Source organism: Desmodus rotundus, chromosome 7 (assembly GCF_022682495.2).
Source record: "Desmodus rotundus isolate HL8 chromosome 7, HLdesRot8A.1, whole genome shotgun sequence".
Lineage (NCBI taxonomy): Eukaryota > Metazoa > Chordata > Mammalia > Chiroptera > Phyllostomidae > Desmodus > Desmodus rotundus.
This window is the reverse complement of record NC_071393.1, coordinates 14827572-14840800: the sequence shown is the minus strand read 5'-3', so window position 1 is coordinate 14840800 and position 13229 is coordinate 14827572.

Below are 13229 nucleotides of genomic sequence, written 5' to 3'. Positions count from 1 at the left end.
CCAAGGTTCAGAAAAATAAAACAAGTTACTAAAGACATTGCAACCAGTCCAAAAGGAAGCCAAAGTTGGACTTTAGTGCTGTCTGACTCCCATTCCAGTGCTCTCTCCCCACCTCAGTGAGCGGCCCCTCCAGGTTCTGAGAAGAGAGACTTCACCTCCCCTCCCAGCCAAGGCATCCCTAGACGGATGTGAAAATAAAAGAGAAAATTAATAAGGTCCACTTGAAGTGGACCTAGGAAGGACTCATGGGGCATTCTGCAAGTAAAGAAACGAGGCTCCCTTTGAAAATCATGAGAGAATAAAGTGACTGGATAAGCCGTAACAGTTCTAAGTCAGATCCTCCCCACATGACAGGCAGCAGACCACAGCAGCTTTCTAACCTCATCAGCTTATCACACTCAGGCTGACTTCAGGAGGCACCACGAGCCCAGCCAGGAGCTGTGTGGGGAGTCACGCCAGGGCCCTCGCCCAGAGGGGTCATTACCTGGCCAGAGCTTCCCAGACTCTGGGATTTCACATCCCAGTAAAGTGTTCTTTCCAAGTGGGACTCGCAATTGCCAACATTTTGTTATTTGTCAAAGTACATTAAAGAAAAAATAAAGCACTGCTTTCTCCTGTCATCATAAAATTTAGTAAGAAGGACGAATCTCACAAGTAACCAGTTTTTTAAAACCTGCCTTTGCAAGTAACTCACCACATTGTCCTGGTTTTCTCACTAACCCCAGGCCAGTGAGAACTGTATCTGAAGTGGGCATGTGACAATCTTCAGCTGCTCGGGAAAAATAAAACATGGACCAGGATCCAACCCATGGCCTGCAGGCTGCACGCACCCCAGGATGGCGATGAATGCGGCCCAACACAAAGTCGTAAATTTACTTAAAACCTTTTTTTACTCATCAGTTTTCATTAGTGTTTGTGTATTTAATGTGTGGCCCAAGACAACTCTTCTTCTTCCAGTGTGGCCCAGGTTGGGCAGCCCTGGCAGAGTAGCTGTGTTCATTGAGTGTCTTTGTGTTGAGAGACACGTAAAACTATTCTGGCCACCTTAATAAAGAAAGACTTACTGGAAGAAGGTTTTATTGAGGGTTATGTAGTGGACAGTGGGGTCAACCAACCAGCCACTTCTGCCAAGGACAGAAAATTTCCAGAACAAATGAGTCCCTGTCTGTCTCTCTGTCCCTCTGTGTGAACTGTTTTCTCTCTCTAGTGGCAGATAGGGTTCCTTCTTGCAGCTGAGAGAATGGTGGCTAAGGACTTTTATTTTTCACATCTCGCGGCTCCGACGAAAGACAGGCCAGTTCATTTCTCAGTTCCAATGTCCAGGCGTCGGATTTCAGCCGTGGCTTGGGACAGGGTCTGCACCGACAAGAGGGCCATAGGGTTCAGCGGAGGAAGACACCTCTCTAGCTGTGTAGATCCAGCAGAGCTTCTCAGAAGACGTGGCATTTGGGCTCAGGATATCTGCAACAGAGAGATTCAAACTGTAAGAGACAAATGAGCAAGGGTAGGGGAGAAAGTATCATCTGAAGAAGCTTTATTTTCACGCCTTCTCAAGATTTTCATAGTTTATTTAAATTGAAATATAATTCATATGTCATAAAATGTATTTTGTAGTTTTTAAAATTTTTATTATGAAATAATTTTAGGCTCACAGAAAAATTGCAAAAATAGCTCAGAGGGTTCTTCTAAACTCTTCACCACCTATACCCCTCACTTAGCTTCCCCTAATATTAATGTCTTACCTAACCTAAGTACAAGGATCAGAACCGGGAAATTAACACTCATACAATATTATTAACTAACCTACAGACCTTACTTGAGTTTTGCCAGTTTTCCTTTTGACCGAACCCAGGATCCCACATCACATTTCATTGAGTCTTCTTAGTCTCCCCCAATCTCTGACGGCTCTTCAGTCTCTCTTTTCTCTATGACCTTCACGCTGAAGAGTGGCAGCCAGTCATTTTAGAGGCTATCCCTTGATTGGATGTCTGATGTTTTTCAGATCAAGTTTAGGCATTTGGGGCAGGAACACCACAGCAGTGGCGCTGTGCCTTCTGAGCGCATCACACAGGAGCTGCATTCCGTCGATATCATTTGCTGCTGGTAATAGTGACATTGATTACTCCGTTAAGGTGTCTGCTGGGTTTCTCTGCTGTCAAGGGTCCCTTTGTAATTAGTAAGTATCTTGTGGGGCAATACTATGCAAAAATACAAATTTCTCAACATTTACAGTTCTTTTTAAAAGTGCTATCAAATATACACATTCTACTTTTATTCCACAAATGTCAACTGGGCACCCACTACGTGCCACCTACTGGTCTAACGTGCGTGCCTTAGCTTCGTGAAGCCCTGTGGTCTGGCTGCATCTTAGGGCCCTTATCTGTAGAAGGGGTGTAATTATATCTTACCACGAAGGGCTGCTGAGGATGAAGGAGGACCGTGCTTGTGAACGTGTTCGGTAATGCCAACTGGTTGTTCATTCTCCTTCCGAGGTGTTCATCTCTGTCCTTACCTCCACCTATTGGCAATCTCCGTTTCTGTCCTGCCTGAACCCATGCCTGCAGGCTTCTGTCTGTCTTCGCTGGCCAGGCTCCCTTACCCTATTTGCCAAGTCTTACTTGTGAGGTCGTCTAATAAGTTTTGGAAACACCAGGCAGGCCTTGGAGAGACTGACAATGTCCTCTGGAGCCTCTGTCTGCAATTTTGGGAGCTGCCTCGAGGTGCCAAGTGATGCCTGGGACCTGTGGGTGGCAGAAATAGGTGGGAGATGTAGGAATTGTCTTCCTCCATTCATGTTTTGGCCCTGAAAATGAAACTCCTGAACCCAAGAGAGTACTGAGCAGGCCCAATAGATACCTGTGTCTTACCGAGTCACACAAGTGTAACATGGTCACACTTTAAATTAACTTCAAATGTGAAAAGATGAGCTCACCCCTGACCCAACCTCCTAACTCAACAGCATTTTTATTTTTATTTATTTTTTAAAGATTTTATTTATTTTTTTTAGAGAGAGAGTAAGGGAAGGAGAAAGAAGAGAGCAACATCAATCAGTTGCCTCTTGCATACCCTCAACCGGGGACCTGGCCCACAACCCAGGCATGTGTCCCGACTGGGAATCGAACCAGCAACCTTTCCGTCTGTAGACCGCCATTTAACTTCCTGAGCCACACCAACCAAGGCCTCAACAGCGCTTTTAATTTGAGAACCAGATTTTAATGGACAAGAGGGAGGTACAAGTTAAGTAGTAGCCTTCACTAAACTTAACTGCTACAGTCACTTCTGAGGTTGAAGACAACCCTTTTTAGAGGCAGAAGCCTTCCATGCTTGGCTGTTTCTTTTTGGTCTTTTGTACGAGACTGTGATGAATATCAAATATAATGAAGGGCGAAGGCACTTTGGAACTGCTATAGGGCCAAGTCAACATCACTGTTCCCATCCTTTGGCCGAACACAGCTTTTTAGGGGCTGCATGTCTGTAGCACAGCAGGCAGGTTGAGGTCCCCAGCTCTGACATCAGCCCAGGCCACCCTCTGCCTCCCTTCAGTCAAGCAGATGAGCCCCTCAAAATAGAGCCCCCTAAGTTGAGACCCCGTGGTGTACAGGGTGTTCCCTCCAGGGTCCTGAGTAGTTTCCTCCTTGGGAAGCCACCGACCTGGGTTTCTCAGGCCCATCTCCTACCTGCAGAGCAGGCGGCTGTAGGCTGGACTTCCACCCCGCTGGCACATGAGCAAGAATTAGTTGCAGCAGCTCAAGACTATTTGCTGAATTTATTGCCCTCTCCCTATGGACTCTGAGGAACACCCAAGCCCCCAAGACCGCCAAAGCAGTAGCTCTCATGGAAGGCCTAGGAACCTTCACCTTTAGGAGACACCCTCCTCCCATCACCAGTTGATTCTTGTGGCCACAAGCCCAAATTATAATGTGCACTTGAATCCCTTGAGTATCTTGTGAAAGTGCAGATCCTGATTCAGTAGGTCTGGGGTGAGTCCTGAGACTCTGCATTTCCCACAAGCTCCCAGGAGAGACCAAAGAGGCTGGTCCGCAGATCACACTTCAAATGCAAAGGTCTCACCAACAGGCTGATCAGAAGGAAGTGTGGAAACCAGAAAACAATTTTGGGTGAATTCAAACAACAATGAGTTTGACGGCACCCTCTTTCTACCTTGAAGTTTTTATAATCTTGACACCACTTCTGATGGCCTCCCAATAAAGTTCCGCTTTGCTCAGAGTCGTCCAGGTAAGTGTGTAGTATTTGCAAACAAAAGAATTTTTCCTAATACCTGAAAGAATCTTGCCCCCAAAAGTAGGAAGGGTAACTCTTCCTCAGTCCCACTCTTTACGGTCCAAGCCAGTTCTTCCAGTTGCAGCCACCGTGGCCTGGTCAGACCCACCTGCTTCTTACAGGGACCAGATCCCTTTTTGGGGACTTCCGATCATTTATATCTCCTTCAACAACACGGAAGAGGTTTTCAAACATTCCCCTGGAGATTCCCCATTGTCCTCTCTCAATATTTTCCCAGAAAGAGATCGGAGGCTCCTTTTCGAGTGTCACTCCCAGCCCCTCAGCTGTCTTGTGCGTCAATTAGCTGGTGACTAATTGCTCCTGAACTGTAAACTGGCTGGCCCATGACCAGCTCCCACCCACACAGGTCATGTGCACCCTCCAGGAAAAGGTCTTTTGCGAGTCCCGAGGTTCCCTCGTTCCACAACCGTGTGTTCAACCTCCTCTTTGGAGCCAGGTCTTGTTCTAGGCCCTGGGGACTCGGTGGTGAGCGAGACAGACTCAGTCCTTGCCTTCACAGAGCTCACATCTAGCATTAGCCAAACAGCAACAAATAAATAATTTTAGATAATAACTGGTATGGAAAAAATTTTAAAAGATAATACAGTACCAGGTACTGCCTGCCTGGTGCTTCAGATAGGTACACTGGGAAGGCCTTTCTATGGGGGTGACAGGTAAGCTGAGACAGGAACAGTAATCAGGAGCCAGAGAGAGTAGAGATGAGGAGGAAGAGTGGCCCGAACAGAGAGCAAGGCAACAGCAAAGAGCTGGCGGCAGGGATCGTCAGCATGGCCGAGGGCACTCATTGCATCCACTGCACCCTTTCAGCCCCCAGGGAGTCAGGAGTCAGCGTCAGTTTGGAGCTGGTTGTGCGAATGGGAACAAAACATCCCTCATTCTTCCTGTTGGCAGAGACTAGGGCTGGGGTTTACTCCTCCTGGCCCCGCCCTCAGAAGGTGGAATTATTCACCTGATTAGTCAGATTCCAGGAATCTGATTGGTCCTTGGTGGTAATTAGGGTGCTCCTTCTTCCAGGTCTCAAACTGCACAGGCCCACTGGGGGTTTAGAGAGGAACCCTTTGGCGGTTCTACTTCAGAGGAAGTGGTGCCCTGGAATTCAGACCCAGGTATGATGCTCTGCAGAGAAACAAAAATTTGGATGGTCATGAAAATGTTCCTGATTTTTAAATGCTAATGACAAATTCAAAAAAGCTTTTTAAAAGCTGTACAGGCCCAGACACAACATGTCTGTGTGCAAGACCTGGCCCACTGGGCATCCCAGGGTGTGGTGGGGCTTGGGGAATGCCTAGAGATGGGGAGATAGAAAGGAGCCAAGAAGGATGATAATTACATCCTGGATTCTGGAATACCCCTACTCTGGCAAAGATGTGCCCCAGGAGGAACTCACTGCCACAGGCACAGATTGAGCACCTACTGTGTGCAGATTGCTGTGCTAAGTTGGTAGATACAAAGCACACTGGGAGGCTGTACCCTCCTCCAGGGCAGGGGTGGCACCCAGGCTTCCAGTCCTGACTTGCCTCCCTGTAACTGTTGTGTCCTTGGGTTAGTTCATCATCTCTGGGTTTCAGGAAATAGCCTACGTGGACATCAGGTTACCCAAACCAGGTGAGGGTGTGTTAGGAAGGGCCTTGAGGGTCCGGGTAGAGAGTCTGGGCTGGATCTTATTAGGGAGTGGGAGCCACTGCGTGCTCTTGATCAGGGGAGTGACATTCTGAGTGAAATATTTTAGGGAAATGAATCAGGCCACCTCTGCAGAGAGGAGAGGGTCACAAACCGTCCAGATGTGGTAAGATAGCAACTAAGGCTTATGCAAATCCTATCACCCCCTAGCTCCAAAGCCTTCTGTGGCTCCCTACAGACTTCCCATGGGCAGGACCAACTTCCTGGGTGTACGACCTGTCTCAGTTGGGTCTACTGTCACCATCTTGAAATTCTTAATAATTTTTGAACAAGGGGCTTCATGTTTTCATTTTGCAACAGGTCCCACAAATTGTGAAGCCAGTCCTGCCCACAGGGACCCCTTGGCCTGGCCCCTGCTCCCCGCTTCCATCTCATTGGCACCCCTCTCGTCCCTTACCCTTCAAACTCTGGTCACATCGGTCCATCAGTCCCTAGAGGTTGCTCCTGCCTCAGAGCATTTGCACAGCCTGTTCCCCTGCCTGGAACAGCATCCCTCACCCCAAGAGCAGCTCAGTTCCTCGTTTAGCAAACTTCTTCTTATTCTCCAGATCTGAGCATAATTACCTTCTCTGACCTCCAAGGATTAGCTATTCAAAGCAAAACTTCAAAAATAATTTAAAGTAGGTCCCCCAGTACATGCTCTCATGGTGTCCTGTGGCTCCTCCTTCACAGAGCTCCTCCCAATCTGTTTATATAGGGCTCTGTTTGCTGAGTCTGCCTCCCTTCAGACCGAGCTCCACAGGGCCTACAAGCATCAGCAGATGCTTACAAATCTCTGTCTGGCTCCAAGGGGAGGCTGAGAGAGGGATTAAATGGAGGAGAGAGGAGGGGAAACCATCTCTTATCCACCTTAGCCCCTTCCTTCAGGATGGGCAGAAATTTTCAGAATGCACAGACCACACATAGCAGCATCTGCCCTGGCCCTGGCCATTCCCAAGCTGGAGCCCATAAGCTCCAGGCCCTCTTACCCTGTCCCCATCCCAGTGATGGGACAATACCAGAGGGGTGTTGGGAAAGGGATACATTTCACACAGTGTAATGGAAGCAATAATGTAGGCCTCTCAGACCTCTGTCAGAACCATGGGTGTTTGGGGGCTTGGTGCTTAAAGGCTTGTTGAGAGACTGATATCCATCTGGGGAAAATTTTCCTTTTCTTAACCAGGTAAATAAAACCACTCACACCGCAAGAGGTAGGGGGAAGAAACAGGATTTGCACAAAACATAATGAATTTGTTGACCCTGGCAAGGTAAGATCAGAAATAGCATCACATTTACCCAGGTGGCTCACATTTATTAAGTAGGTCCCATACACCGGGGGCAGCTAAGCTCTTGACACACGAGCTCCTGCGTGCTCACCCCAACCCTACGAGGTTGGAACCATTTCACTTTTCATTTTGTGGACAAGAAAACTGAAGCTCAGAGAAACTGAGTAACTCGCTTGATGTCACACATTAAAGAAGGGAGAGAGCTGAGATTCGTGCCCAGATCTGTCCAAAGCTGGATCTGTCCTGAGCCCTTCACCCCCACAAAACGGCTACTCAATTGGCTCGCTGTGTGATTTTGGGCAGATTCCTCACCTATAAATTGCCCCTATTTAAATCAGCCTGTGCCGGGTAATGGAGTTAATTCTTTATCAATGTCAATGCTCTGCTTGATCCCCATGGCAGCCGGGTAGGGGAAGAAATGTGGCAGAAGCACCGTTTTCTGTTTTACAACCTGACTCTTCTTCCTGAATATACAGGAAGGGTATATGCTCATCCTCCCCTGCAATTAGTAGAGTCATGTGACTACATGCTAGCAAATGAAATTACACATGGTACCCCTGGGCCACAGCAATTAAGAGTGGGCAAGCTTCTTGATTTTTAGGATCCCTTTCCATATGCATTGGACTCAGGAATGAATTCCAGGGAGGGCCTGAGGGTGTCACTGCTTGGAAGAGAGCTGCCTCCCAAGGGAGATGGGTTAGGAGAGCACTGACCTATAGCAGACTTTGCATGAGTGAGAAATAAACTCTGATTGGGTGAAGCCACTGAGATTTTTGGGTTGTTACAGCAGTTACTTACACTGAATTAAAAAAATGTTGAAAACTGTGTATCAGTTATTAATTGCCACAACAATGCTGCATAACAAATCACCTCAAAATAGTACCTTAAAGTGGAAATCATTTATGTAGCTCTTGATTTCATGGACTAGCAATTTGGGCTGGGCTCAGCTAAAGGTTCTTCTGGTCTCAGTCAGGCTCACTCATTCGTCTGTGATCAGCTGTTGCATCATCTGGTGATGGACTAGCACAGCCTCATCTAGGGCGACTCGTTCCCCTTCCAGTGGTCTCCCATCCTCGGGCAGCATAGCCCAGGCTTGTTCACACGACAGTTGGGAGGGTTCCAAGAGATAAGCAGAAGCTAGAAGACTTCTTAAGGTTCAGACTCAGAACTGGCAATGTCACCTCCGCTGCATTCTATTAGCCAGAATAAGTCACATGGCTGAGCCCAGATTTACAGCGTGAAGAAAGAGACTCTAACTCCTAATGGGAGGAGCTCCAAAGTCACATTACAAAGGGGCTTGCATTCAAGAGGGCAAAACTTGAAGTCATTTTTGCAAACAATCTACTATAGGAGGGAGGCTCAGGCAGATGAAGTGGCTAGTGAATGGAAGAATCAGAATTTAAGCAAAATCTGAACCCTCTTCATGCCCCAAGCTTCCCTAGTGACTCCAAGGACTGGTCCTCTTTGGCCAGGAGGGACCTCCCCACCTCTGCTAGCTGAACCTGGAATCCTAGCCTCCCAGGGAAGGGGCACAAAAATCTGGATCTTGCTCTAACCTTTGGAAGAACAGGGCATCTTTTCAGAAATCTGAGGCTAGGGAACATCTCACGCTCCAAGCCCGGAGAAGCTGTAACTGTAGTGACCTGGGGCCTTCCCCAGCCTTCCCCTCCCAGCCTTCTCACATCAGACGGCTCTAGAGACCTACCATGCTGTGTGACCTGGGCATAGCTCACACCCCCTCTGTGCCTCAGTATCGGGATGCAAAGTATAAAGAGACAAGAGCTCAGCCTCTGGAATAAAAGCACCGGGCCCAAATCCTGACTCACTTGCTGTTGGTCCTGGGCTAGTCCCTTCCCATCTCTGGGCCTCACATTTCTATAAAACAGGTGTAAGAAAAGAGCAGTCACCACCTGGGGGCCTGTTGCAATAACTGAATGAGTGAATATGTATGATGTAATTGCATGCTGTAAATGACTCCATGGTTGGCTTAATATCTGACAGGTGGCATTAGCATCATCTCAAACAAACCCCCATTTCACAGAGGAGAAAACAGAGACTCAAGCAGGTGATGTGACTTGCCAAAGCCACACAGCTAAGGAGCAGTGATGTCACTAGCATTCTCAGGTTTGTCTGATTCCAGAAGCCCAAGTCTTCACCACTCTAGAGTTCGAGTTCTGGCTTTGGGTCTCAACTCTGTCGCTTCCAGTCACGTGAGCTTGAGCAATTCCCTTTTCCTCTGGTTCTCATTTTTTCCTCATCTAAGTAAATGACAATCTCCCCATAATGCCTTATGTATTTTCCTCAAATGGGAAAATACACAGGAAGTGCTTGGCACAGTGCCCAGGATGGACATATATGTGCCCAGCAACTGGAGGCTGCCATAATCTTCAGGGGCAGGTAGCTTGACCCTCTGTGCCTCAGTTTCTCTATCCATTAAATAGGACTAATGGCAATCTCATCTCACTGGGGTGGTCATAAGAAATAAATGAGTGCTGTGGGTAAGCCTTAGCATAATGCCTGTACTTAGCACATGTATGTAGTTCATAAGCACTTGCTAATATTTTCAAAGTTCTGAAAACTGTTGCAGGCCAGCATGAGACTATGGGGGACCCCAGCCCCGCCACTGGCTGCAGCCTCAAGCATTGCCCTTGCTGCCATTCAGCTATAATTAGGCCTAGAATCCTCATCTTAAATCCAGATAGGGAGCTAGAGGGGCAGCAGGGCCAGGCCTGGCAGGCAGAGGGCTGGGAACTGCTGGAAGGCCCGTTTGGGTTTGGCCCCACCTTGCCTGCCCTCCCTCGCCTGCAGCGGGTCCAAGCTGCCACGTCTACACTTGGCTCTGAGGTCTGCACCGAGCACTCCCTCCCACTGTGGCTGCCTCCTCTGGGGAGGTTAACAGTGTTTCCACAGCCTCAGCACTTTTTTTCCCGCCTCAGGGAGGCCAGGCCTGCGTGGAAACTATGAACTGGACACTGATCACCCCTGAATCCTGCAAAGGGACCATGCACTCTCTTGCCTAGGGGTCTTCATGCCTCCAATGAGGCCTGCTGGGGAAAGGGCACACACAACCGGGTTCAAGTCCCTGCTCTGCCACCAACATATTGTGTCAACTTGGACAAGTGACTTCCCCCCCTCTGAGCCCATTTCTTTATCTATAAAATGGGTATAACCTTTTGGCTTTTTAAAAAATATTAATTAATTTATTTTTAGGGAGGGGGAAGGAGGGAGAAAGAGCAATGGTCAAGAGAAACATAGACCAGTTGCCTTTTGTAGGCCCCCAACTAGAGACTTTGCCCACAACCTAGACATGTGCCCTGACTGGGAATGGAACCTGCAACCTTCTGGCTCGCAGGCCAGTGCTCAATCCACTGAGCCACATCAGCCAGGGTAAAATGGATACAATCTTAACACCTACCACACAAGGCTGGGGTGATGATCAAATAAGTGAATGGCACATAGTAGGCACTCAGTATGTGTCCGTTATTGTCATTTTATGCTTGGGTGTGCCAGGAAGGGTCACAAGGGATTCGGGAAACTTGGAATCTGGGGTGCAGAGTGGCTCCACCCCCAGGTTCTGTGTGACCTGAGGCCTGTCCCTGAGAATACAGGGACTCCGATGACCTATTTGGACCATGAAGTGGGCATCTAGGACTTTATGATGCCAAGATTCAACTCCTGTGCTCATAAGTAGTTAAGAAATATGGCCCTGGCTGGTGTGGCTCAGTTGGTTGGGCATCATCCCACAAACCAAAAGGTCGAGAGTTCAATTCTCGGTCAGGGCACATGCCTAGGTTGCAGGTTTAGTCCCCGGTTGTGCAAAAGGCAACCAATTGATGTTTCTCACACTGACGTTTCTGTTCCTCTCTTTTCTCCCTCCCTTTCTCTAAGATCATAAGTATGTCTTCAGGTGAGGATTTAAAAAAAGAAATATGACAAGGCCCCATATGGGAAAAGATCCTAAATGGCAGGTGGCAGGGTACCAGAGTGAAGACCAAGAGTTCTGGGTTCAAATCCTGTGTGAGGTGTTGGCACGGCTTGGCCTCACTGAGCCTGTCCTCTCATCTGTATAACGATGGTCCTACCTCACAGAGCTCAAGCTGTCAGGGTCATGGCAATAACAAAATAGCCACTCATGGATTATCGTAAGGGCGATCTGGAGCCAAGTTCTGACTCACTGGGCAGCAATTACACGGGGGGCCCCCGCCATGAGCCTGGATGGAGTCAGGCATCGGGAACCCACCGAAGTCACAAGAAATCCAGGCCAGACCATATATAACCCTCTCCTATGCCCATGAGGCTGCTCTCCTGGGGTTCGTCACAGCAGCTTAGTGGGTGTCTCAAGCCCCCTCAGGTCTTCTTCCCGGGGGGCCCACTTGCCTCCAAGTTTCCTACATTGAAGAGTCACTCCTTTCCCATCCCTCAGCCCCTGGGGCCAGCCCTCCCTATTTCTCCCCCAAGGCCGGAAGTTTATCTGGCACTGTCACTCAGAGAACAGAGCAGCTGGATGACATCATGGAGGAGACAGCCTTGCCAAACTGGTTTTCCAAGCAGGTCTCCAGCCCCACTCCTGGGGCTGCTGGCCATGACTCTAGGGGCCTCCAATTCTGCCTGTGACGAGAAGGGTCACAGCCCATGGATCCAACCAACCCCAACAAGAAACCATTCTCCTCTAGAGACCCCATGGTCCAGCCTCACCAACCTGACTTTCCCCCCCGAAAGTCCTCATACTCCTACCTCCTTTCCTTTGCTCGTGCTGTTCCTGTCTCCATTCTGCCTTTTCCCATTCCTTTAGCATGCCAAACAGCAAGGAGGGCTTCGTTCTCAACAAGTTTCAGACTCCACACACCATGTCTCCCCCTATCACTAGGTTATGAGACCCCAAGAGCAGGCCCAACTTGTATCCATCTCTAACCCCTCCCACCCTCCCAGTGCGCAGCCACCCCTGGACTCCCTCTTGGGTCCAAGATCTTGGCCTTGGCTGGCCTCACTGCCACTTGTGAGCACATGTCAAGGTGGGGTCTCCCATACAATCTTGGAATTTTAAGTTGTCTAGTCCAGAGAGAGAGGGCTTACTGAGCTCAGGCCACAGTTCTTCCATTGTGAAGATGAGGAAACCAAGGTTTCAAGAGGACAAGAACTTTGCCTAGGGTGGATCCAGGGCTAAGATCCATCACCTCTCTGGAGTCCCTACCCCAGGCCTGGGCTTTCTCTGCAGGATCCTGGCTGGGAGGGAATGGGAGCCAGCTAGCAGGGTGATTCAGGGATCTGGCACGGCCAGCCTGGTACAATATTTATTATCAGACTCAGGCCCTAGAGCAAAATATTACCCTTGGCCCCTGAGCTGCTCCAGCTACGTCCCACTCTGCTAAGTTCAAGGTTGGACATGGAGGAATGTGGATCCTTCCAGATACATCCTCTTGCCCTGGGAGGGCCTGAAGTGGGCCAGTCCAACTTCCTCATTTTACAGATGGACAGACTGAAACCCAGGCCTCCCCAATGGCCAAAAGATATGTTCACCCTGCTCACCTGGTATTCAGGGAGCTTCACAGATGGGAGGGACCACCCCTATCTCCATTTCCTGCTCCATCCAAGCCCATCTCTTCCTCCTTTTCCCATTTACAAACCTCCCAGCCTCTATTCACATTGTTCCTTTGCCACAAAGGCCTTTCCATGCCTTCCCCCTCTATTCAACGAGTGGATTTCTTTTCACCCTTCCTCAAGGATCAGTTTGCACATCACCTCCTCTGAGGAGTCTTCCAGGATTCCCCCCATCCTAGAGGAAGCGAGGTGAAGGAAAGGGGCCTTAACATTGGCAGAATTTCACTCAGGTTTGAATGCCATTACCCGTCCAAGGTGCCTTCATCTCTGAGCTTCAGCTTCCTCCTTTCTAGAATCTGAGTAATACTTCTCTTGCACAATGGTCAACTTGCAATAGGGCAAACCCTACGCCTGACATGCAGCGGATGCTCAGTAAATGCCAGA